This window comes from Heterodontus francisci, chromosome 7 (genome assembly GCF_036365525.1).
Source record: "Heterodontus francisci isolate sHetFra1 chromosome 7, sHetFra1.hap1, whole genome shotgun sequence".
Taxonomy (NCBI): domain Eukaryota; kingdom Metazoa; phylum Chordata; class Chondrichthyes; order Heterodontiformes; family Heterodontidae; genus Heterodontus; species Heterodontus francisci.
The window spans coordinates 127,199,724-127,223,869 of record NC_090377.1 but is presented as its reverse complement, the minus strand read 5'-3'; the positions used below and the strand labels follow the sequence as shown (position 1 = coordinate 127,223,869).

At 44.3% G+C, this 24,146-nt stretch overlaps 1 protein-coding gene across 2 annotated transcripts in view; it reads left to right on the top strand.

Annotated features, from left to right (window-relative positions):
- The window catches only part of LOC137372316 (sperm-associated antigen 16 protein), a 1,170,879-nt gene that overhangs the window by 361,168 nt on the left and 785,565 nt on the right, over positions 1 to 24,146 (top strand). The window lies entirely within an intron of this gene.

Sequence of the window (24,146 nt, the reverse complement as noted above, 5' to 3'; positions counted from 1 at the left end):
CTAAAAGTAGTGCTGTGCGAACAGTGAAATTATCACCATTGGTGCACAATTATTTTTCCTTTGTCTATATACTGATTATCATATTGAGCAATCCAGTCCTGAAAAGTGACCATTGAGCTAATTAAGATATTGGGCTGAGGCGGGGTCAGAGGTGCGGGGCTCATAGAATCGCAACAGGTGGCTAGGGACAGAGGGCCCGTTGCCAAGCGATTTTGCCAGTGGCGAGATAGGCCGATAACGACCGTCCCACCCAGAGGCGCAATTGTGACCTTTAAGTGGCCTATTAACGGTCACTTAAGGGCCTCCTCCTGCCGCCGCTGGGATCTAAACTCACTTACCTGACGTCCAAGGTTCCAGCGCTGGGCCTGGGTCCAAGGCCTCTGCAGTACCCGCAGTGGGGACTGCTCCCGGTGGCACTACCAATACTGCTGAGCTGCCGACCCTCTGATTGGCCAGGAACTTCACTTCCGAACACCAGAGAATCGTGCCAGGTCGGGGGGAATGGTGGAGGAGCCACGAAAAGGCTGAGTCAGGGTTCCCTCTGCCTTTTCAGTCTGGTGCCAGGAACCCTGCCGAATCTGCAAGATTCCGGCCATTTTATGCTGATCCCTCTCTTATTTGTTATAAAACATGCCAAAACATTCATGTTAACCACATTAGATCATTATAATTAACATACAACAAGAAGCTTTGGCTGTACAGATTGTGAAGACTAAGAATGCAAGAAAGGCAGAATGGTTTTGAGTGTCACTTTAAATTCATCATTAATGATTTTACTGCACAACCTCTTAATTGTATAAACTACTTAATTGAGTAAAACTTTACAGTACCAATTTCCCTCTCATTATTTCTTATGTAACTCTAACCTGATTAATTTATGTTTGCTTAATGCAATTAATCTATACATAAAATTTTACTGGAGTCAGTTCCTACTTACTTGTTTACATAACTTTGCTATTTTATGACCTTATCATTACTACAGTGTACGTAATGCTGTATAGTAAATGTTGGAGATCGTGGAGATTTATATGTTGAGAGTTAATGGGTTATAATCAAACTTCTTTGTATCATGGTACAACAGATTTTCTATAATAAACAGGATGCTTTTGAAGTAGAAAAAGAAACAGAAGTGACATCAGCCATGAGTGGTTAAAAGTGTAGCTTTAGTGGCTAAGGTATTAATTGTAGGCAGAGGATCCATTAGCTACAGTATAGAAAGATAATGGTTAATAAAGCCTGCTCTTCAAACAGGTTAAGAACACTTATGTCAGGAGGTCCTGTTTGAGGGAAAAAACTTTGGAGTAAACAACTGCAACTGTTTACATGACTAGACTGTCTTCAAAGGATTTGGAATTGATTACGTCATGAGGTCTTTTCTGTGACATGTATCTTTGATGTAGGCAAAATATGGTTGACAAAGGAGCATGGTTTTCAACAGTTCTTCAGAGGGCTTGAAAGATGCAGAAACCAAAAACCTGCTCTGTCAGTATACATTTAGTCTGATCATTGTGCTGTACATCAATAAAATCTGATTCGTATATTACGGTGGAATTTTATGGGCTCTGCAAGAGTGAATTTGGTGGCATGCGGGATGATTTAATTATACAAGAAGTGTTTTCTCGGATTCCCGACGGCAGGATATTTTGGAGAAATTAAGTCGATGGTGTGTTTGCAGCATTCCAGGGCTCCCCCTGCACGGTGGCAGATTGCAGCTTTGCATTCATTTACAACCCATGAATACTCATTAACCCTACCTTCAGTTGTAGTTAAGTCTGACCCGCCAGATAAGAGAACGGCGAGCGCTATTCCTGTGCCACCCGATTCATATTTGTTTCAATGTGGCGTGCAACAATTGGCTTTGTGCGGTTGAGTCTCACTTCAGTGTTATTCTCTCTTTAACTCATCGGCAAAACAAATGTCATCATTGGAATGGATGTTTGCCTGGCTTGGCACCAGCAAGAGTGATTCTTCAAAGGGGATGGCGGCGAATGGGGGTTCTCCATGGAGAAGCAGGGGAGGGTTCTTGGGGAGGACAGGGTTGGTTGATCGGGTACATGGAAAAACAGGGGAGGGAGGATCGGAGGACAAAGGGTGGGGAGATCGGGTGCATGGAGGAACAGGGGAGGGAGGAGCGGAGCATCCAGGGTGTGTAGTGGCTGTTATTGTTGCTGAAGCTGGATGTGGGCGGCTGTAGGGGTGGTAGATTGATTCGAGTTTTACAATCAACAGATAGTCAGGAATGGCCTAAAGGGAGGGATGAGTGCTGTCGACGTCAGGGACCTATGGGGCTCATTCAAGGTACCAGCTGGCAGATGGAATGGTCACCGTCAATGGGGGCAAATGGATTCTGTAGGGAGGAAGGTCAAGACTTATGGTTGGGTATTCTACAACATCATAGGGAGGGGAAAGGGACTCGGCAATAATATTAAGGTGGATTTGAGGAGGATCAAGGGCCAGAATCAGAGTGTCGATGGTAATGGAAGTAGAAACAGGGAGGAGGGATGGCATGAATAAATTGATTATGGCACTGTGCACAGTAATGGGGGGAGGTTCAATGGTAACGGAGGGAAGGATAACAGTAACATTGGGTGGGTCAAGGGTGATGAGTTCAGGCTGGAAGGTTGCAGGAGGAGGTTGGAAAGTGGGAGATTTGTCCTAAAATCTATGCACACCATTTTCTCCAACGATAATGCGAACCACATGGCCACTCAAGGATTGCAAGGAGAGTGGGAGGAGACAAACAATAGTGGGTTTGTCTTTCACCTGGCTGCCATTCTAAGGCAGATAAAAGCAAACTGCTCACTGCCTCGATGTGTCAGCTACCTGGCAACAGAGGGCTGAATTGCAATGTCCTGCTTATTTATTGTTCAGAAAAACCGCAGACACATGGGTCTCATACACCCAATTTGTCTCGTACCACGGGAAGAAGAGCAGAGGGAGCAACTAAGGAGGGCGCTTTTCCCTCAACACATGATGCCTCAACACCAGCAAGAGGCAGAACAAGAAGGTGAGGATGCTCTGAATGATAACATCCAGGAATGGTCATACCAACTACGGGCACTGGCATGTCATCGCATCCTCAGGACAAGGACAAATTACCTTCAGATGTCGGAGAGGCAATCCTAGAGATGCAGAGACGCCTAAGGATGTCACGTGAAATGGTCACAGTATTTGTAGGATTTTGCGGCATGACCTGCAACTGCTTGGCTTTGGTGGGAATCCCATGCCATTGCCCTTAAAGTGACTGCTGCATTCAATTATTTTGCTAGCAGATCCTTCCAGGGATCCACAAACGATTTATGTGGCATATCACAGTCTGCGACCCATAGGTGCATCGAAGAGGTGACCAGTGTCATTTTACAACGTGCCAAGGATTTCATTGACTTACCTGTAGACGAGGACAGTCAAGCAGCAAAGTCTACAGCTTTCGGCGCCATCGCTGGGTTCCACATGTGGCCATTAGAGCTCCCTGGGACCATCCAGCTGTATTTGTGAATTGCAAAGGCTCTTTAAATGTACAACTGATTTGCAACCACAGGAGAAGAATCATGCATGTTTGCGCACGTTTCCCATGGAGTTGTCATGACTCACACATTCTGAGGAACTCACAGCTGCCAGGAGTTTTTGAGGAACCAGCTGAAGCAGACGGCTGGATCCTGGTGACAAGGCTACCCCCTTTGCAGAGATTGATGACACAAATGTGGCATCCCCAAAGCGCTGCTGAAGAGGGGTATAATGCTGCTCACACATCCACAAGAGCCATCATCGAACACACCATCGGCACGCTGAAAATGTGCTTCCACTGTTTTGATCGGTCTGGAGGGGCATTTCAGTACGTGCCATAGAGGGTGTCACAAATAATCATTGCTGTGCTTTGCACAACCTTGCAATTAGACATGGCAACATTTTGCAGACGGAGGAACAGGAGGAACGCCAGTCCTCCTCAGATGAAGAAGATTTTGAACAGGGTGAGGAGGAGGACAACAATGACAACGATGCCATTATAGATATGAGGGCCATGGAAAGACATGCAAAGGAAATCAGGGAGAACCTCATATTTGCACATTTCAGCCAACAATAAGCCATTTCATCAAGGAACGTTGGTCGGAAAAAAATAAAAATTCCCCACATATGTGCACATACACCTGAGGTCTTATGCATTGCTGTAATCTAAAAGAAGCTTTGCTGCACTCTGATGTGACTGGCAGATGAAATCTTCTATGGGCTACGATGGAACAGAAAACACACCACTGCAAGCAAAGTAAGGGTGTGACCACAAAACCACAGTTGTAAGACATGTCAGTCGTGATAAAAGTGAATAATCATCAAACGACAAACAGCCATCATGGAAGACTGAAGGCTCAAATAGCAATGATAAATGGACACTGGACATTTTCTGAGATACTTTACAAGCATCAATGTGTTCCTGCCATTGGCCTCCAATGAACATTTTCCTTTTCATCTGAAAGCAAGCAAATGATTTATGAGAGTGCATCAAATGTTCAAGTAAATAAAGATGTATTTAAACTTATGGAAGAGTTGCACAATATTTACAACACCCATGCCACCTTCGTGCTCAAAACTGTTTATTTTTCTGTTTTCTCCCACTACGTCTAAGTGCTATCCCAACATTAGCAGCTGAGGTGGAGGCAGTCTGCTTAGTGCACTGCCCCGTAGCAGGATCCTCTGGAGGAACAGAACCTTGATGGGGGTTTTGCAGCAATGGTGATTAAGTATCCCTCGTGTGCTAACCTGCTGGAGGTAAAGGGGTCAATGTCAGTGGGGAGGACGAGAGGCCACTTACCCTAGGGATGTCCTGAGAGGAAGACCTCAGGGCAGCTGGCACATGTTTCTCCTCTGTCTGGGTGCATGATGGCACCTGCCTGTCTCCATGAGAGGAAGGAGCACCTGTAGAGAGGTTCAGGTTCCTTGTCCCCCTCTTGCTTAGACTCTGCTGCATGGAGCCATGGTTACAGCAATAGAGTCAGGTCAGATCGCATATGGCTCGAGTGCTCAACCAGACTTGCCACAGAGCTTGCCAAACTCTGGACTGAGGAAGCTATATGCTGCTATACCTGGGACATGGCAGACGTCATGGACTCCTCATGGCATGCGCAAAGCTATGCTTGACCTCAGGCATCTCCAGCTTTTTCACACATGGTTTTTGTGCACATCAGCAGACTTCTCTTAAGCAACAAATAGAGGATCACCATGAGTGTGGGGCTGAGCAGGGGCCTGGTCCTTAAATCCCCTGATTGTCAGGGGACCTAGCTGGCATATGCTCCCTTAGCTGCTAGGACGTGGTTGCGTTGTGCACACCAAATTGTGACCCAGATTCTAATCTTAAAATCCCTACAGACCATGTGGATAGATCTGTGCTGGCAGAGGTGGCAGAAGAGGCAGGTGACAGTATACCTGCTGGGACTTTGGTATCATCTTCCTCTCCAGAGGAGGAGCCTTGGACCTCAAGGTTTTCAGATACTCAAGTGCGGGCACCTGCAGTGGAGACACAACAGAGGCATTTTAAGCATCAGCTGAGCAGGAGTTTGCACACTTTCCTTTGGTGTGCATACGTGTCTATAAGACTGAAGATGACACTTCATCTTTATGCCTTGAGGATCCTGCCTCACCATCTGTGATTGCCCTGCATCCCTCCTCTCTCGCAATTTCTACAGCCTCCTCTTCAGCCAGTGTCAGGACTCTGATGTCTGGGATACCTGCACCTGTCTTGGCGCACTCGTGCTGATTGTGGGTTCATTTGTCCTGTAGGAGACAGTGCAGATTGAACGACATTTCAAAAGATGAATCACAACCATTGTAAACAGGCATCGGCATCACTCAATCAGGACTGACTTTCACAAGACACATCCAAGCACATCAACAATGCCAATCGTCAACTATCATTTAGTGTATGGCACCAAGGCTGCTCACGCATTCCAGTGCATGCCTCATCTGCCGTCTGTCTTAAAGAAATGGAGCCAGGGAGAAAAACAATGGAACGGTTTTGCCAAGACCACTTACCATCGCCAATCTGAGCAAGTCATTGATGTACTAGTGACACTGCACCCAGGTTCTGTGTGTCACCCCACAGTTTGACACCTCCTCCGCTACCTCCATCCAGGCCGCCTTGGGCAGGCGGGAGGGTCTTCGGACTCCTGCTGCAGGGAAGAGGACCTACCGCATTTCCCTGATGACCTGGAGGAGAGCCTGCAGGGTGGCATCATTTAACCATGGGACGGGACACTGCCTGCTGCCTGACATTTTCTTTGCTGTTGCTGCAGAGAAAAATAAACGATGTGAAGTTGGTGCTGGATTACAAAAAGGAAGGGAGGCAAAAGCATTTTGAATTAAGTTCAAGCTTTAATTCAGGTTCTTATGCAGAGACTTACATGACAGGAAGGCTGCTGATGCTTGAGGCTGCAAGCACAGAGTGTTTTATAGCCATGGCAATCATGGTGCTTGGCCCAGTAACTACAGGTTCCCCCAATGAAAGGCCATCGCCGCCACATAATCCCATGTGTCTCCCATGCCCATCGCTGCACAGTTCATTTACATATGAAATTGCATGTAAAACGGGAAAAATGGTGGAATCATACGTTTTGCCAACTTCCGGATCCGCCATCAGGAATGCTGCGAGACTCTTAAAATGCCAGTTTACACTACTGAGTGTCCCATGCTTACTCAAAATGTGCTGTTATGAACCATAGAAGGAAGCAGGTTAAATGCTAACAGTGCATTGAACCAACATGATTTTAATCCAAATCTCATTTCGGGGAGTTTGGGGTGAGTACCAAAGCCACTCACTGACCTAAATTTCAGCCCAGGACTGTCGTTTGTCTTTTTCCTGCCTGCACTGGGTGGGAAGAGGGTGCAGAGTGGCTGCTGGCAGGGTAACCCCTCCAGCTTATAATTAAGTGATGGGGAGGAGTCGTTGGGATGGTTCATGGGAAGGAAGTGGGAAAGTGGTGGTAGGCGTGGGGCAGGGAGGCTTAAAGTTTCCTGCCCATGCACCCTTCTCACTTAGCTGAAAACCCTTTGGACTTATCACATTGCTGAGATGCTGCAGCCTGGTGGAAAAGTTGCATTAGCAACCCTGCTCAGGCCTCAACAGATCCTACTGATGTTCTAGGACCCTATTAATATTTATGCAAGAGTCCTTCATCTGAGTCTGGTAGGCTCCTAATCCTTCAACAAAATCAGCGGTATTAATATCAGAGTTCAAGAGGAAATGGAGCTGCTCCATTTTAACTGTTCATCCACTCATTTCCCGCCTACAGGAAATCCTCCACTGACCCCGTCTTGGTTTATATCTTTATTTACGGTACTTTGGGAAATAAGCATTTCAAAAAAGCTTATATAATGAAAAATGATTCAGTAGTTTTCTAGTTGTTAATTATTTTCAAACTGGAGTTTTTCCTTCATTTTTTCAGAGAAAACAGAGAACAGGCTCCAGCAGTTTAGCCCATTGTAGAAAATGTGTTGCTTAATATGGCATTCTTCATATAAAATGCAACTCCTTTTATTGACTCCTGCCCTTTTCTGTGAAGTCCCAACATTTCAATTAACAATGGCTGATGGTACTGTTGGACTGAAAAAAAATTGGCAGCAGAGAAATCCTCCTTTTTCACTGTCGAGACAAAGCAGTGTGATGCCATTGGTGGATGGAGTGAGGGTCGGTGAAAAGTTCTCATTACAGCTTCTAAGAATTATCTGCTGTGACAGGGGTCTTTGGGGACAGGCTCAGAGGCAGAAGCCTAGCAAAATGGCGTGGGAAGGCATCAGGTTGTGTGTCCACCACCTTCCTGCCACTTTGCCATTTTGCTAATGGCGGGAAAGATGGCAGAGGGCTCCCCACCTGATGAATTAAGGGCCTCTTTTTGCCTGTGCTGGCAACCTGGCAGACTCCTTCGGGGCTTCCTATATGGACATTCTTTGGCCCATGAATGGGCCCCTCAGTGGCAATGGCCATCCCCGCGGCATCGGTGTCGTCTACCCTCAGTAACCCCTTCCCCGCACCCTCCCATCACTGGGGCTTCCCAACTGGCCCCAGTGTCCCCCGACCTCACTTACTTTGTGGGCGCATGTTCATCGATGCGCCCTTGTCCTCCAGATGCAGCCCCAGGAGTAGGCACCGCTCCTAGTAGCGCAGCTGAACAGCCAGCCCTCTGACTGGACTGGCAGCGCTTGGGACCAGGCTGCCATACTTAATTGGATGGCACCCCCAGCAGCAGCCACTTACGAACATACGAATTAGGAGCAGGAGTAGGCCACTCGGCCCCCCAAGCCTGCTCCACCATTCAATAAGTTAATAGCTGAACTGATTACTCCACATTTCCACTTACCCCCATTAACCCTCCACCTCCTTGCTTATTAAGAATCTACGTGCCTCTGCCTTAAAAATATTCAAAGACTCTGCTTCCACCACCTTTTGAGGAAGAGAATTCCAAAGACTCATGACCCTCTGAGAGAAAAATGTCTCCTCATCTCTGTCCGAAATGGGTGACCCTTATTTTCAATTAGTGACTCCTAGTTCTAGATTCTCCCACAAGAGGAAATATCCTTTCTACATCCACCCTGTCAAGACCCCTTAGGATCTTATATGTTTCAATCAAGTCGCTTCTTACCCTTCTAAACTCCAGTGGATACAAGCCTAGCTGTCCAACCTTTCTTCATAAGACAACCCAACCATTCCACATATTAGTCTCATAAATCTTCTCTGAACTGCTTCCAATGCATTTACATCCTTCCTTAAATAAGGAAACCAATACTGTACATATTACGCTCGATGTGGTCTCACCAATGCCCTGTATAACTGAAGCATAACCTCCCTACTTTTGTATTCAATTCCCCTCGCAATAAAGGATAACACTCTATTAGCTTTCCTAATTACTTGCTGAACCAGCATACTAATCTTTTGCAATTCACGCACGAGGAGGCCCAGCTTCCTCTGTATCTCAGAGCTGTGCAATCTCTCACCATTTAGATAATATGCTTCTTTTTTATTCTTCCTACTGTTATGACTGACCGCTCCTGTTAAAGCCCCCAATCAAAATATATGATTCTGATTGTGGTGGGACCAACCCACTGTTAATTCAATCCCGTCGCTCCACAGATCAGCTAACATATCATTTAAAACTTTCCAAATCAAAGAAAGACCCAGCCAAATTGTACCATCTATTAACCCCAGAATGAGGCTAACCAAACCAGGTGTCTTTAAATCAACAAATTAACTCTTTAGTTAGAAGAACTAAATTCATAAACACTATGAAGATACAAACAACATTTAAAATAGAAAAATTTAGAGTTCTTGCAAATGTACAGTCCAATGTTGCTCAAAGTCCTCACAGGATGTTCCTTTCCTTCTCCAGAAAATTTCAACAATTAACGACTTGCAAACACTTCCAACAAAATCAATGTCACTTTAGAGTTTTGAGGGATAAAAGATTGTCACAGTCTAACTTCCCTTTCTTCAATTTAAATTACCAGAGATCTCTGTTTTGGCTTGAATTTTAAGAGAAAGTAATTAAACAGACAAAAATCCTCTTCCTTCAGTTTAAATTGTAGAGAGCTCTTTTTCCAGGTGCTAACACCAGCTGTCCTCTGTGTCTGTGTGCTCTGTTAGAACAAACTGTCTTCCACTAACAGCCAGTTCAAAACTGAATTGTAACAAATGTATCGCATGAAACTCACTCCCAGTGGCTACATCCATGGCAACGAGAATGCACCCCTTGAATCGCAGTCTTCAAATGGCTGTTTCTAAGGCAACGAAAATGCACCTTCCTATAACTCCTGAGGCAAACCGCATATTCCCGAAAAAAAAACTCCAGGACCATGACGCTACCAAAATGGACATTTTCACATTTTCCCATATTGTACTCCATTTGCCAGATCTTTGCCCACTCACTTAACTTACCTATATCCCTTTGTAGCCTCCTTATGTCCTCTTCACAACTTACTTTCCTACCTACCTTTGTGTCATCAGCAAATTTAGCAACCATAACTTCAGTCCCTGTATCCAAGTCATTTATTGTAAAAGGTTGAAGCCCCAATACTGATCCCTGTGGCATACCGCGCATTACATCTTGCTAATCAGAAAATGACCCATTTATGCCTACTCTCTGTTTCTTGTTAGCTAGCCAATTTTCTATCCATGCTAATATGTTACCGCCTATACCATGAGCTTTTATTTTCCACAATAACCTTTGATGTGGCACCTTATCAAATGCCTTCTGGAAATCTAAGTACAGTACATCCACCAGTTCCCCATTATCCACAGTACAAGTTACTTCTTCAAAGAACTCCAATAAATTGGTTAAACATGATTTCCCTTTCACAAAACCATGTTGACTCTGCCTGATTACTTTGATTTTTTCTAAGTGCCCTGCTATAACGTCTTTAATAATAGCTTCTAACATTTCCCTGAGACAGATGTTAAGCTAACTGGCCTGTAGTTACCTGCTTTCTGTCTCCCTTTTTGATTCGCTATTTTCCAATCTAATGGAATCTTACCTGAATCCAAGGAACTTTGGAAAATTGAAACCAACGCATCAACAATCTCACTAGCCACTTCTTTTAGGACCCTATGATGAAGTCCATCAGGATCTGGGGACTCGTCAGCCCACAGTTCCAACAATTTACTCAGTACCACTTTCCTGGTGATTGTAATTTTCTTGAGTTCCTCCCTCCCTTCCATTTCCTGACTTACAGCTATTTCTGGGATGTTACTTGTATTCTCTATCATGAAGACTGATGCAAAATACCTGTTCAATTCATCTGCCATCTCCTTATTTTCCATTCTTAATTCCCCAGACTCACTTTCTACAGGATCAACACTCACTTTGTTAATTCTTTATTAAATATCTATAGAAACTCTTACTATCTGTTTTCATATTTCTGGCTAGCTTTCTCTGATATTCTAATTTTTTTCCTCCTTATCAATCCTTTAGTCATTCTTTGCTTTTTTTTATATTCTGTCCAATCTCTGACCTGCCACCCATCTTTGCACAATTATATGCTTTCTCTTTAAGTTTGATACCATCTTTAACTTTTAGTTAGTGAGCTTGAATACTCTGTGGAAAATTAGTCTACAATTAAAACGAGTATAATCCTGTAGCAAGCCAGCCTCTAAAGAAAAGCTAGCAGCTAGCCAGCATGGATTACCATCTCCGGTAAAACAACAATTAAAACAACTGGGTTCACACAACAGGATACATCAGGCAATGCAAACAAATCAGATTTCATTATTGTGTTCCTCCCACTGAATGCACATAATTATTTGGAATTAAGCTGGATGAGGATGGGCATGCTCTGTAGTTTGGGATCTTGTATTATCAAGGATTTTTCTTTATCTATTTCTGTATAGACATTCTGCTTGGATTACCACAGAAATTTGCTAGATACAGTATTATATTTTAGAAAATGTATTTTTATTTGAGAGACTAACCCAACACCCATAGGATGGCAATATTTTTGTGGAGCCAGAACAAGCAGGCTTGAAGTTATCTTATCTTTGTTACTTTTGTGAGTGGCCTGCAGTGGTTCTTTCTCAATGCCTGGTATTAATGGTTGGAACTTGCAGTGGCACCCTAACATTGCATCATAGAACCCCAATTTGCGTCCTTTAAATGTCAGACTTGGCTCACTTGGAAGCACTCTTGCCTCTGAGTCGAATCTCATGTGTCCAAGATCCACTGTATTGACTTGAGCACATAGTGCAGGTTGACACTCTAGTGTAGTACTGGGGGAGTGCTGCACTTTTGGAGGTGCCATCTTTTGAATGAGATGTTAAAATGAGGCCATGTCTACCCTCTCAGGTAGGCATATAAGATCCCACGGCACTTTTGCCAGCTGTGTAATTGGAAACTGTGCAGCTAACCAGTAGTGCTTAAAGTTGGAATCCAGATTAAATTGTTGGCAAGTAGAGCACATGTCAAAGGAACAAGCAGGTGTTCCAGAGTAACTAGTTTGAAACTTCCTTAGAAGTTTCTTCGACAGGTTGAGAGAGGCAGAATGCAAGCATTTTCAAACATAGTGATTAGTGAGTAGAGAAATTGTCAGTGAAGTTGTGCAATAGGGTGAGATATAGGATGTTACACAGCAATAAAATCACTTTCACTAACCAGCCTGGAAGGAACCTGATTCATATAAGTTCATCTCCATGGTAACCTGCACAGCCCTGGCAAGGTGGTTCTTGCCTTGCTCCGAGGTTGCAGTTGTGGCAGCAGCAGGTGGCATATTTAATTAGGATGTCCTTACCGAAGCACAGACATCTCATACCCTTTTCCTCGCTGAGATTCATATAGGAGAATTGCTCCCTGTACACTCGAGCGGATATGGCCTCTGGCAGACAGCCCTTCTCAGCTCCTCCACCTCCCTCTTCCAGCAGCTCTGTGTGCCCTCTGGTCACTTTTTGAGTCCACAGGCTGGTGGAACAGACAGACATGTAGCAGATGGAATTTAATGAAGAGAAATATGAAGTGATGCATTTTGATAGAAAGAACAAGGACAGGCAATATAAACTAAAGGGTACAATTCTAAAGGGGGTGCAGGTACAGAGAGATCTGGGGGTATATGTGCACAAATCGTTGAAGGTAGCAGAGCAGGTTGAGAAAGTGATTAAAAAGGCATACAGGATCCTGGGCTTTAAAAATCAAGGCATAGAGTACAAAAGCATTGGTTTGGCTTCAATTGGAGTAATTGTGCCCAATTCTGGCAACTGCACTTTAGGAAGGATATGAAGGCTTTAAGGAGGGTGCAGAAAAGATTCACGAGAATGCTTTCAGGAACTTCAGTTACATAGATAGATTGGAGAAGCTGGTGCTGTTCTCCTTGGAGAAGAAAAGACTAAGAGGATATTTGATAGAGGTATTCAAAATCATAGGGGTCTAGACAGAGTAGATAGAGAGAAACTGTATCCTTTCCTGGAGGGATCGAGAACCAGAGGACACAGATTTAAGGTGATGGACAAAAGAACCAAAAGTGACATGAGAAAACCTTTTTTTATGCAATGAGTGGTAAGGATCTGGAATTCACTGCCTGAGAGTGTGGTGGAGGCTGTTGCTACTATGGCTTTCAAAAGGGAATTGGATAAGCACTTGTAGCTAAAAAAAAGTGCAGTGTTACAGGGAAATGGCGGGGAAGTGGTACTAGCTGAATTGCTCTTGCAGTCAGCAGTGGGGACTGGGTGGGCTGAATGACCTCTTTTATGGTGTAACTAATATATGATTTTATTCTATAATTCTAAGTCATACTGTATTCCAAGGGGAATGTCCACTACTGCGACCATGTCTAGGAGCAACTGGATTGTGCAATACCCTTGAAGAAAAGACAAGGTGTGTCAGCACCTGTCACTTCACTCCCTGTAGACTTTAGCAAAGAACTTTAGAAAGCACCAAATACTAGCACAATAATATAAACAACCAGTAGAAATCCATCAGCAGCTAACTTGTAAGTAGTTGATGATTCCATTGAACAGTTCCATTACCTCTGGTGTCCCCCAATGATCTATCTTTGGCCCCCTCCTATTTCCCATCTGCATGCTACCCCTTGGCGACATCATCCGAAAACACATCAGTTTCCACACGTGCACTGACAACACCTGGGACTATCTCACTACCACCTCTCTCAACCCCACCACTGTCTCTAAATTGTCAGACTGCTTGCCCGACATACAGTACTGGATGACCAGAAATTTCCTCCAACTAAATATTGGAAAGACCGAGGCCATTGGTCTTCGGTTCCTGTCACAAACACCATTCTCTAGCTACCAACTCCATCCCTTTCCCAGGCAACAATTTGAGGCAGAACCAGACTGTTCACAACCTTGGTGTCATATTTAACCTGGACCACACATCTGTTCCATCACTAAGACCACCTATTATCAACTCCGTAACATCCCCCAACTCTGTCCCTGCCTCACCTTATCTGCTGCTGAAACCCTCATTCATACCTTTGTTACCTCTAGATTTGACTATTCTAACAGTTTTGGCTGACCTCCCACGTTCTACCTTCCGTAAACTTGTCATCCAAAACTCTACTGCCCGTGTTCTAACTGACTGCATGTCCTCTTCACCAATCACCCCTGTGCTCACTGTCCCACATTGGCTCGCAGTCAGCATTGTCTTGATTTTAACATTCGCATCCTTGCTTTTAAATCCCTCCATGGCCTTGCCCCTCCCGATCTCTGTCATCTCCTTCAGCCCCAAAACCCCCTGAGATATCTGCATTCACCTAATTCTGGCCTCTTGAGCATCCCTGATTTTAACAGTCTGCCATTGGTAGCTGTGTCTTCAGCTGCCAAGGCCCTAAGCTCTGGAATTCCCTGCCTAAACCTTGACGCCTCTTTACCTCGCTTTCCTCCTTTAAGATGCTCTTAAAAACTACCTCTTTGACCAAGCTTTTGGCCATCTGTCCTAATATCTCCTTATATGGCCCTGTGTCATATTTTATTTGATAATGCCCCTCTGAAGTGCCTTGGGATGTTTTATTACTTTAAAGGCGCTGTATAAATGTAAACTGTTGCTGTATATTCATTAATGATCTAGAGGAAGGAACAGGTAACACAGTAATTACATTTGTGAATGACCACTTAATTTTATAGCAGAGGTAGTAATCTCCAATAAGCAAATAGTTTGCTACTGGATTTGGTTTGCCTGGGGATTTGGGCCCAATGCTAAAAAATATTTTTCAGTGTAATTAAGTTATGCGCTTAGATACGTATAGCAAGGACGTACATTTCAACATCAGATGGTGTTCGTTAAAGTTTACAAAGAGAAGATGATTTGGGATTGATCATATTCCATTCCTTTAAGTTGAAAGCTCAATGTCAGATGCAGCAAAGTAAAACGGTGTGCAGATTGCAAGCTGAGTTTGGAGTTTCGAGTTTGGTGAGTGGCGAGTTTGGTGAAGGGGGGAGGAGGCACTCCATTTTTCTACTTTTTTTTCTACTTTTTTAACCCTCCAGTATTTGGTTCTTGCTTCAGTACAGTGGAAAGAGCTGGTTGGTGAGTAACTGGTAAGCTATTTTACTTAAAATAAATAGTCTATAAAGTTAAGGTATGGCAGAGCAGCTCTGCCGAGTGGAATGTACAGCCTGTGGCATGTGGGAAGTCATGGACGCGCCATGTGTCCTAGACAACACATCTGCAAGAAGTGTCACCGGCTGCAGAAGCCTGAGTTTCAGAACTCAAGCGGCGGCTAAAGTCACTGCTGTGCATCCACGAGGCGGAGGACTACGTGGATAGCATGTTTAGGGAGGTGGTCACACCACAGGTTAGGGGCATGTAGGCAGATAAGGAATTGCCAGGCAGTCTAAAAGAACCAGGTAGGTAGTGCAGCAGTCCCCTGAGACGATCTCACTTGCTAATTGGTTTTCCATTTTGGATACTGGTAAGGGTGATGGTTCCTCAGAAGAGTGCAGTCAGAACCAAGTTTGTGGCACCACAGGAGGCTCAGCTGCACAGGAGGGGAGGAAGAAGAGTGGAAGAGTAGTAGTGATAGGGGATTCTTTAGTTAGGGGAACAGATAGGCATTTCTGCGGCAGTAAACGTGACTGTAGGATGATGTGTTGCCTCCCTGGTGCCAGGGTCAAGGATGTCACGGAGCGGCTGCAGGACATCCTTCTGGGAGAGGGTGAACAGCCAGAGGTCATGGTCCACATTGGTACCAATGACATAGGTAAGAAGGGGGATGAGGTCCTGAAAGCAGATCTGAGGGAGCTAGGAAGAAGATTAAAAAGCAGGACCTCAAAAGCAGTAATCTCAGGATTACTTCCAGTCCCACGTGCAAGTGAGCATAGGAATAGGAGAATTGAACAATTGAACACGTGGCTGGAGAACCGGTGTAGGAAGGAGGGCATCAGATTTCTGAGACATTGGGACTGGTTCTGGGGCAGGTGGGACCTGTACAAGATGGATCTTAGCAGGACTGGGATAAATATCCTCGCAGGAAGACTTGCTAGTGCTGTTGGGGAGGGTTTAAACTAAATTGTCTGGGGAATGGGAACCTGAGAGGGAGCTCAGATTGGATGGAAGCAAACCTGGTAACTTGTCAGGGGTGTGGGAACCAGGAGAAAGTATCAGAGAGGAATACCAAGGTGCACAGAAACCTTAGGGAGATAGATAGCACTAGAGTAGGGAATAGTACGTTATTAGGTGGGGTCAGAGTAAGGGAGAAAGTTATAAAGTCTGAATCAGGATTAATGTGCATATATGTGAATGCACGGAGTGTGGTTAATAAGACTGGTGAGGTACAGGCGCAGATTGTCATGTGGAAATATGATGTTGTGGCTATAACAGAGACCTGACTCAAAGAAGGGCAGGACTGGGTGTTAAATATTCCTGGATACAAGGTGTTCAGGAAAGATAAGAAAGGGGAAAAAGGGGAGAGGTGGTGGTGTTGATTAAGGAAAGTATTGCAGTGCTGGAGAAAATGTATGTCCCAGAGGGGACAAGGACAGAAATAATTTGGCTCGAGCCAAGGCACGAAAAAGGTGCGGTTACATTGCTCGGTGTTGTCTAGAGGCCACGAACTAGTGGGAAGGAGGTGGAGGAACAAATTTTCAAGGAAATTACAGAGAGATGCAAAAATTAGAGGGTAGTTACAATAGGGGACTTTAATTATCCAAATATAGTCTGGGATAAAAGTAGTGCAAAGTGAAGCGAGAGGCAAGAGTTCCTAGAGTGTGTTCAGGAAAATTTTCAACAACAGTATGTTGCTTGTCCAATGAGAAAGGAGGCATTGCTAGACCTGGTTCTTGGGAATGAGGTGGGCCAAGTGGATCAAGTATCAGTAGGAGAGCATTTAGGGGATAGTGATCATTGTATTGTCAGGCAAACCCCTCACCTGCCAAGATTGAGGCACACATGATTTCGCCACATGAACATTAAAACTTAAAATTGCAAACTCCTGACCGGAAAGACATTTCCATGGTAACCGACAGTGTTGGAACAAGGGACAAAGGGCCATCCCCTGACTCATTCAACCGACAATGAACTTTTGATTACCAGACATTGCAGGTGGGGGGAGCTAGCATTCCAGGGACTGCTAAGGTACAATCCACAAACCTCACCATAGAAGGAGCTAGTCACATGACTAGTCTGCTGGGCAACCTCGGAGTTTTTTGAATTTGAACTCCCAACAAAGGAATTGGAAGGGAGACAACGCCGTGTGCTCATGGACTAAAGATCTCTCCTGGAACTGAAGCAAGAATTACAACTCTTCTGTCTGCCTGCTTCTATCTCCTTCCCACAGAACTGAATCTTGTGAAAACACATGAAACTCAAAGAGAGAAAGATTTCCTTTGTGAACAAGGTTTTAAGAAGACGGGCTCCAATGAAACGCAAGACCATATCTTCAATCAAGGACTACAGCGAGCTCGAGAAACAGTAACAAGATATTGCCTCAAACTGTTCTACTTATCTTTTCTTCTCTTTTCTGTTCCTATCTGCATGCGTATATTGCATATACACGCTAGCATGGGCGCGTCGTATATCTGTAGTTGTGAACCGGATTAGAGTTTTAAGTTTTAATAACATTTCATCTTTCTTCTTTAAACCTGAGAAAGCCTGTGTGAATTGGTTTCTTTGTCTTATAATTGGAAAACTGTGAACAAGGATTCACAAAGGGGGAGCTCAAAACACAGTGTGTTTAAAAAAACCCAGTTACAATAAGACCAGGTGAAGATAGTAACAGACCCCTAGACACCTTACACACCTGGTCGTAACAGTATCATAAGGTTCAGGCTGACTATGGGAAAGGACAAAGAGCAATCCAGGGTAAGAATAATTAACTAGGGGAAGGCCAACTTCAATGGGGTAAGAATGGAGCTGGGGTGAATAAATTGGAGTCAAAAGCTAACAGGAAAACCAGTAGATGAACAATGGGCTACCTTCAAAGAAGAGATAGTTTGGGCACGGTTAAGGTATGTTCCCTTGAAGGGGAAAAGTAGGGCAAACAAATCCTGAGCTCTCTGGATGACAAAAGAGGTAGAGATTAAAATAAAGAAGAAAAAGTGTGTTTATGACAGATGCCAGGTAGAAAATACTATTGAGAACCAGGCTGAATATAGAAGGTCCAGAGGGAAAGTGAAAAAGCAAATAAGAGAAGCAAAGAGAGGACATAAAAAGAGACTGGCAGCTAGCATTAAAGGAAATACCAAAGTTTTCTATAGGCATATAAATAGTAAAAGAGTGATAAAAGGAGGAGTGGAGCCGATTAGGGACAAGAAGGGGGATTTACACATGGAGGCAGAGGGCATAGCTAAGGCATTAAATGAATACTTTGCATCTGTCTTTACCAAGGAAGAAGATGCAACCCAGGCAATGGTGAAAGAGGAGGTAATTCAGACACTTGAAGGGGTAAAATTTGATAAAGAGAATGTATTAGATAGGTTGTCTGTAGTTAAAGTGGATAAAGCACCAGGTCCAGATGAAATGCATCCAAGGATATTGAGGGAAGTGAGGGTGGAAATCGCAGAGGCACTGGCCATAATTTTTCAGTCTTCCTTAGACTCGGATGGTGCCAGAGGACTGGAGAATTGTTCAAAAAAAGAGTGTAAAAATAAGCCCAGCAACTACAGGCCAGTCAGTTTAACTTCGGTGGTGGGAAAACCTCTAGAAAAAATAATTCGGGGCAAAATCAGTCGTCACATGGGCAAATGCGAGTTAATTAAGGAAAGCCAGCATGGATTTCTTAAGGGAAAATCATGTTTAACTAACTTGCTGGAGTTTTTTGAGGAGGTAACAGAGAGGGTTGATGAGGGCAATGCTGTTGATGTGGTGTACATGGACTTTAAAAGGCGTTTGATACAGTGCCACAGTACAGACTTGTGAGCAAACTTGTAGCTCATGGAATAAAAGGGACTGTAGCAACGTGGATACAAAATTGGCTGAGTGACAGGAAAGAAAGAGTAGTGGTTAATGGATGTTTTTCAGGCTGGAGGAATGTTTGTAGTGGAGTTCCCCAGGGATCAATGTTGGGACCCTTGCTTTTCCTGATATATATTAATGACCTAGAGCTTGGTGTACAGGGCACAATTTCAAAGTTTGCAGATGATACGAAACTTAGAAACATTGTGAACTGTGAGGAGGATAGTGTCGAACTTCAAAAGGACATAGACAAGTTGGTGGAATGGGCAGACAGGTGGCAGATAAAGTACAATGCAGGGAAGTATGAAGTGATTCATTTTAGTAGGAAGAACATGGACAGACAATATAAAATAAAGGGTACAATTCTAAAGTGGGTGCAGGAGCAGAGGGATCTGGGTGCATATGTGCATAAGTCATTGAAGGTGGCAGGACTGGTTGAGAGAGCGGTTAATAAAGCATACAGTATCCTGGGCTTTTATTTATAGGGGCATAGAGTACAAGAGCAAGGAGGTTATGTTGAACCTGTATAAGACACTAGCTCGGCCTCAGCTGGAGTATTGCGTGCAGTTCTGGGCGCCGCACTTTAGGAATGACTTGAGGGCATTGGAGTGTGTACAGAAAAGTTTCACGAAAATGGTTCCAGGGATGAGGAATTTCAGTTATGAAGATAGATTGGAGAAGTTAGGACTGTTTTCCTTGGAGAAGAGAAGGCTGAGAGGTGATTTGATAGTGGTATTCAAAATCATGAGGGATCTGGACAGAGTGGATAGAGAGAAACTGTTCCCACTCGTAAAAGGATCGAGAACGAGAGGGCACAGATTTAAAGTATTTGGGAAGAGAAACAAAAGTGACATGAGGGAAAACTTTTTCACGCAGCAAGTGGATAAGGTCTGGAATGCGCTGCCTGAGAAAGTGGTGGAGACAGGTTCAATTGAAGCATTCAAAAGGGAATTAGACAGTTATATGAAAAGGAAGAATGTGCAGGGTTACGGGGAGAAGGCAGGGGAATGGAACTGAGGGAATTGCTCTTTCAGAGAGCCAGTGCAGACACAATGGACTGAATGGCCTCCTTCTGCACTATAACGCTTCTGTGATTCTGCAGATAGGATCCATGACTATATTAGGACAGATTTTGCGGCAGGGGGTGGTGGTGGGGGTTGACAATGAGCTGTCAGCACACGGCATCATTACCCCTCTGAAAGTGACTGCAACGTGTGAGGACGTTGGGCACGCGCAGATCAGTGCGGAGATCCTGGAGTTGTGGTCTGTCACTCAGAGTTCTGGCACAGGCTTCACTGCGGCACCCCCAGAGCCAACAATGATTGAAATCAGCAAGAATTTCATCTTCCTCGCTCCAACATCACCGTTAGAAATCCCATGCGTAGCTATATCTTGTTCAATCGGGTGTAACTGGGTTTTTAACGGCAGTGTGATTAACAAAATTTGATGAACAACAGATCTGGCCCTGAAAATATAATTTTATAATTGTGCTGTGCTTTTAAATGATTAGTTAGTAGATTTTTTTAAGCTAACTTTTTTAATAATTATTTTTTTAAATGTTTTTTCTGAAAATTTTAGCTTCTTCATCCCATGTCCCAATCTTTGACTTGCTTTAAAATGTTTAAAAGTTATTTAATTTTAGTGCTTTTAGTTTCCGGCTTGGGGGCAATGTCTGTAAAAATCCTTTGATGTGATTGGCTGCTTGGACAGTCTGATGACATCACTGCTGCTTCATGCTGTGAATGCCCAGTCTAGAGTGCTGCAGTCCGCTGCAGTACCACTGAAAGAGGGGAAATTCTCATCAGAGAGATGGCTTGATCTCTCAGGAAGATTTATTTTGTAGTTAGTGGTGAGCATCTTCACTTCACTGCTGACTGCAAAATCCGGCCCACTGTCCTGGTGATTTCTTACAAAAATGGAACCACAGTAATAGGGTTATATAGGCTTAGGCATGACTTGATTTGCAGTACTGTACCCAGTTTTGATTCTCCCACATCCCATCTCAGCCAGGGGATTGCCAATGAGAAAATTCTGATGGTGCTACAACAGGAGTACTACTATAGCACCCAAAAGTTTAATGGGACACTTAAATGGGCATAGGCACCACAAAGATCTGAACAAAGCTTCCCACTGAAGACCTCAGCATGTACATCTCTGGGGTTATCTGGAAGGAGATGTGGAAATTACAAGATCCTCTCTCTCCATTTAGGTGTTTCTGGGGCCGACTGACACTTTCCACATAGCAGCTTTGGGAACACAGAAACACAAGAAATAGGAGCAGAAGTAGACCATATGGCCCATCGAGCCTGCTTTGCAAAGTGGTGGAAAGTATACTGGGGAGAAAAGATATTTTATACTCAAAAACTATTGTAAAATGCTGACTATAAACAAGTCACATTCGTTACCCACTGAAGTCAGTGGTTGAACATGAGCATGGAGCAACCTGCAACTATCTCTGCGTTCCCTGTCTCTGTGCTGTGAACACCTGACCATGTTTAGACACAATTCTCTCCGCGTCCACAGAGTTTGTTGGAATTATTAGACAGTGCCGTGTTAGCCTTGCAAGGTGGCGGGTTCTGCATCCCACAGAGTTTTTGCGTGTTCGTTTTCCAGCAGTGTGGTGTTGGATGCTCTCTTTCTGCTGCGTTGGCTTTCGGACCCTCAGTGGAGTTGAACCATTACCCGTGTGTGTGATCCAATGAAACAGTGCAGCTTGTACAAAACAGTATACCAACATAGACATGCAGAATTTGGCTTCCAAATGTTTTCACTCGATGTGCTGCAGTAATGGAATTGGCCATTTTTGATTTGCTAATTTTGGCATTCTCATTTCTCAGCTAACACTTAAGACTGCGGCCGGAATTTTACACCGCCCCAGACGGTCGGATGGTAGCTTGGGGGCGGCGTAAAATTGAGCGGCAGGCTCCAGGAGGCCTACCCACCCCTATTCCGCCTCCGACCAAGTTTACGGAGGTCCGGCAGGGGAAGTGGGGGGAAGCCTGGGGATCCGTAAAATGCAGGACAGATCCCCAGGCTGGGCGGAAGTGGGTTCACCACTGACATTTACATCGGAGTCTGGCTTCCGTCCGCCCACGGTAAAATTCCGGCCTGCTACTCTCAAAACTGTATCAGAAGCCCTCCCTCATATACCAGTTGTCAAGTTGAGTCAGTCAGTGAAACGCACAATGTTCACAACATGCCCAGCAATCAGCGAGTTCAGTCTTGTGTCAATCAGTAAAACGCGTGATGTTTGCAAAATGGCTGATTTCACGAAGGACCTGAGATTTCAGGGTCCGTGATGCATTTTCACAGCCATGAATTTGGTAGGGCCCTATTGATGCATAGATGGAAATTTGCCAAAAGATGGGGGCAATCAAGTTGTTGGTCTTTTCTCATTCTGCATAAACATAAAACATTATTTTTTATATTGCTGTGCATGAGCAATTAGTTACAAATTTAGTTTTCTCTTATCTTGAAATTTATACTTGGCAACAACATGCATACATAGAATGGAAATCTAGCAATTAAATGGCTAAAAATTATACTGTGCTTTATTTACTAATCACAAACGTTTCACCCTTTTGCCTCTTGATGAAGAGAGTTGCATTCAATGCAATCTTGATTTGCTAACCACGTACCATGGATTAACCTAAATTTAAATTAGACAGCAATTCAATTACTGCAACCAGTTCCTTGTTCTCGTACTTGTGAAGTACGAGTTGGGGTTGTTTGCCAGGGCTGGAAATTATGTCAATGTCACCTGCAATGACACCAGTCGGAGTGAGCAGGTTCTCACTTTGCATCTCTGGCTGGCTTCCCATGGGTGGAGGACATCATCGACTGCACATACGTGACAATCCATGCACCCACAGGCCAACCAGGTGTATTTGTGAACAAGAAGGGTTTCCACTCCATCAGTGTGCAACACAAAAAGATATTTCTGCAGGTTCTCCAGAAACTGCCATGATGCTTTCTTCCTGTGGCAGGCCAATCTCCCAGACCTTTTTGAATGTGGAAGCAAACTTAAGGAGTGGCTGCTAGGGCACAAGAGATACCACTTCAATTTTGACTGGTGACTCCAGCTTATTAATGCCCTATTAATGCAAGGTTCAGTTAGTTTGCAACAGTAGACTGAAGTCAGAATCACATACAACAGCCATTCCTCCTGCCCTCCCCGCAACAATACCTTGTGCATACCCTATATTGGACCCTGTCTATTCATGTTTTCCCATATATCAGGAATCAAGTTAAAGGCAACTTCCCATGCAGCAGCCATGAATGGGCATGACAGGAAAGTGTTGCAAACTAATAAAATTTATGTGATTCTACTAAAGAACAAAAAATTCACAACATATTTTCTCAAACAGTTGCAACTGCAAAGCTTTGTTCTTCCTTTTCCTGCCGCTCCTACTTGGTGCAACTCCTATGGCTTCAGCAGATGTAGAGGCAGGCTGCTCAGATCCCTGCTATGAGTGCTGAGGTGCTCTTGGCTGACTTCTGCCTTTTGAGTCAGTGAGAGCCCCACCAAAGACTGTTCTACCTGTGCTGCCACCATTACACGAGGCAGCGGGTCAGGTACCAACTGAGGCAGGAGAAATGGGTAAGAAGGGGAAACTATTTGAGTGGAGTCCTCACTTCCATGTCCCTTTTTGCCATTATTTCTCTCAGAGCACAGCTGTACTTCAGTGCTACCACTCTGCTGGAGAGCATTCCAGTGCAAATCAGTGCAACGCTGTAAGGCTAAGGTATCTGTCATCCTATTTAAAGTGGCAGACATGTTAGCATCCAAGGTGAGCACAGTCATGGTCAAAGCATGCATGATCTCATTTGATGGTCATGTTTGATGTTCCACAGAGTCGGCCACTCTATCCACACAAGAAGACAATGCCTTCTGACATCATCTTTGCAATCGTGGTTAATGTGCTTGGAAGGCCTTTTATTACATCGCACATTCTCTGCTGCTCCTCAATGATTATCCTTTTCATCGATGGCTCCTGGGATATGGCATCTGTATCCAGCTGACCAGAGCCTGGAGATGGCTGCATGATCCGATGATGAATCTTCACTACTGTCCCTGCCACCATCATCTGCCCTTGCTCACTTGTGAAATGTGAGCCACCAGATGAAAATCTAACTATCTGTTTAACTAGTCGCAAGTATCTGAACTGGTGTGTGGTGAACATAAGTCCTGTGACGGTGCACCCTCAGAAGGAATCAGCTCCTCTGAAAATTCGTTGTCTGCAAGGTCTATTGAGTCCTGCTGCCAGTATGAAGGTCCAG